The sequence below is a fragment of the Grammomys surdaster genome, unplaced genomic scaffold (assembly GCF_004785775.1).
Source record: "Grammomys surdaster isolate TR1022 unplaced genomic scaffold, NIH_TR_1.0 212, whole genome shotgun sequence".
Lineage (NCBI taxonomy): Eukaryota > Metazoa > Chordata > Mammalia > Rodentia > Muridae > Grammomys > Grammomys surdaster.
The window spans coordinates 2,516,939-2,520,140 of NW_021604657.1; the positions used below are offsets into that span (position 1 = coordinate 2,516,939).

The window sequence follows — 3,202 nt, forward strand, 5'->3', positions numbered from 1 at the left end:
ATGATGGAATTAAACACACCCTGTGTGATTCCACTGAGACAGGATTCTTGTAAATTTGTGTCTAGTCTACTCAGGTCTCCCTCTACAGGCTGTTTACCTTGCTCCCGGTACTTCTGGCATTTTCAAGCTAGTAAATCCTGCTTGGATGGCAATGTGCTGATCCTGAGAGTCCTTCTACCTGATTCTTATCAGCCAGACAGAAATGCCTCATAATTCATGGAATACTGGGTAGAGTCCTTGGAGGGTCATGACTCAGGAGTGGAGAATAATTGTCCCTAGACTAAAAACTGCTCTGTCCTAGCAAACAAATCTTAAAAGCAGGACAGACACAAAAGGAATCAAGCTGTTTCCAAGCAACTCAACTGATACCAACAGAAAAAAAAAGTCAATAATATTTATAGGTACAAAGATTCAACATTCACTAAGAAAAAATTCACAACACCTGGCATTGAATCAAAGGTTATCAAGCATTCAAAGAATTATCACCCATATGATAAACTAATAATGATCAAACTACCCAGAACTGAAAGATGTTAGAATAGTACTGTTGTAGTCGGAGGTGGTGGGAGAAAGAGGAGGTGGCAAATCACTTATAAATGGTGCCCAGGACAAGAAGCCTAAATTCCAGGAGGGCAAGTGAATGATGTGGCTTCATGGGCCTCTTCTTTATGAAACAAAGTGTGTAAAGATTGCCATAAAGGGCAAACAAATGAAGTACTTTATCCATTACAGAATAAAAATAAAAATTGGGAATAAAAATTGGGGTGAATGGGTGCCAGAAAGCAGAGTGCTAAAATACATGGACACCAATCTGCAGAAACAGAGAGAGCTTCAAAAGGCCAATCAGGAATAATATGCAGAGGGAAAGATAAGAGGGGCTGCCCCAGGAAAGAAGGCATCTGGTTGACAACAGAAAAATGTTGAGGTAAAAACAAACCAAAAAAAAAAAAGCAGAAAACACCAGATACGGAGATGGTGGCAGTACCAATGAGACAACTCAGCCTCCTAGGAAGAAGAGAGCCTGGGGTAGATCCTACCATTGAAAATGAAGAAACATTCATGAACAGAGTTGAAGTTAAAGTGAAGATTCCTGAAGATCTGAAAACATGGCCTGTGGATGACTGGGTCTTGATCACCAGACAAAAGCAGCGTTTTTATCTTCCTGCCAAGAAGAACGTGGATTCCATTTTGGAGGATTATGCAAATTAAAAGAAGTCTCCAGGAAATACAGATAGTAAGGAGTTTGCTGGTAATGAGGTTATGGAAAGGATAAAGGTGTACTTCAACGTAACATTGGGCCCTCAGCTACTCTAGAAATTTGAGAGACCACAGTATGCTGAAATTCTTGTGGATCTCACAGATGCACCCATGTCCCAGGTGTATGGAACACCACATAGACTGAGATTATTTGTGCGAATTGGGGCAATGTTGGCTTATACACCTCTAGATGAGAAAAGCCTTGCTTTATTACCGAACTATCTACACGATTTCCTCAAGTACCTGGCAAAAAATTCTGCAACTTTGTTCAGTGCCAGTGATTATGATGTGGCTCTTCTTGAGTACCATCAGAAAGCCTTGTAAGGGGTGTGCTCTCTCTCACTCATGCTTGGATCTCTGCAAACAGTTTGCTTCTTAGTCCTTCTCTTGTACAAATGATGTACTTTGATGACCATTAATGTATAACAGAGTTGGTGTTTGTTTTCTGTTTGATTTTAAACAGAGAAAATAAAAGGAGTAACTACTCTTTTCTTTCTTTTTCTCATTTCAAAGTTCTTACCAGTGTATCATAGATGGACAGCAGAAAGACATGCTGTAGCATGTTTTATTGCCTCGTTGACAAAGCTGCTTTTGAATGCTGGTGGTTCTGTTCCTTTGACACTGTGCACTTTTATAATATGTGTTAATGCTCTGTGACAAAATGCTCTGATTACTAGTGCCAAAGGTTCACTTCAGTGTATACAACTGAACACTCATCCATCTGTGCTCTTTTTTTTTAATGGTTCTTAAAGAGTCCATCCTTTGCAAGGCATCCATGTTGTTTCTTAGGCATTTTATCTTTGCTCAAGTGTTAAAGAATGGTGGCTTGTTTTCATGGCTTTTGTATTTGTGTCTAATGCATCAATGCATCATGTAGCTACAGTTTTATGGAAAAGTCAATCTTGTAAGAGTTGTTTTAAGAGTTGTTTTTCAGATCTTTGATAAATTTTTCTTTAAAAAAATGATAGTACTTTTATTGTTATTATTTTTATTTTATTATTATAACTATATCTCAGCTATCTGAAGAACTGGACATAAGAAATAAGCTTAAAATAAAATTATTAAAAATGTAAATCTTAACATCTGAGCTAAATATGGAACTAATAACACTGTATGGAACTAAAATCAAGTGAATGTTACAGGAAAAGTATCAACAGTATAACCATAGTAATAATCAACAGTAGGACAAATATATGCATGTATGCATATGTATACACATGGTTGAGTTCAACAGGAGTGCACAGCAATATTAAATGTATGTATACTTAATAACAGAAGCAAAACATGTGAAGGGAAACTCCTTGATTTATAAGGACAGCAGACAAGCATGTTTCACAGTGGGATGCTTTTCTGTTAATAATAAACAATAAACAAGTAAGCAGAAAAGGATCTAGGATGTGAGGAAACATAAGACTTGAAAGTAACTAAATAACTTGTTTTATATTATAGACTGTGCTATCCAACAATACCAGAGCACACATATTTGTCAAGTGGACTTAGGCTGAACAAAAAACCTATACTATAAGCCCTGCAACTTTTCCAATAATGTTAAAGGAATTTCAGTCTTACAAAGCATATTCTCCAACTATTGTGATTTGAATCAGAAATTTACTCTACAAGCTGATGTTTCGACTGTTGGTGTTCCTGCTACAGAAGATTCTGGAACCTTTGGACAATGGGACTTAATAAGTCCCCAGTGATGGATCTTTAGTGTAATGTTGTCCCTGGACATTTCCTGTTTATTTCTCTCTGGATCCTCTCCATAGTTATTGTAGTATACTGCCCTGCTACAAACTCCTCACCCTGTTGGACTGAAACTTCTGAACTCATGAGCCAAAACAATCAATCCCTCCTTTAAGTCATGTGTCAGATATTTGGATCATAGTGATAAGAAAAAAGTCCTGTATCAATACAGAAAATCTATAGTAGAAGTGGGTCATTTCTA

The 3,202-nt window shown here is 37.2% G+C and overlaps 1 pseudogene; it reads left to right on the forward strand.

Moving 5' to 3' along the window:
• The first annotated feature begins 768 nt into the window (after positions 1-768).
• On the forward strand, positions 769-1,581 carry LOC114625016 (annotated as a pseudogene).
• Positions 1,582-3,202: the final 1,621 nt, after the last annotated feature.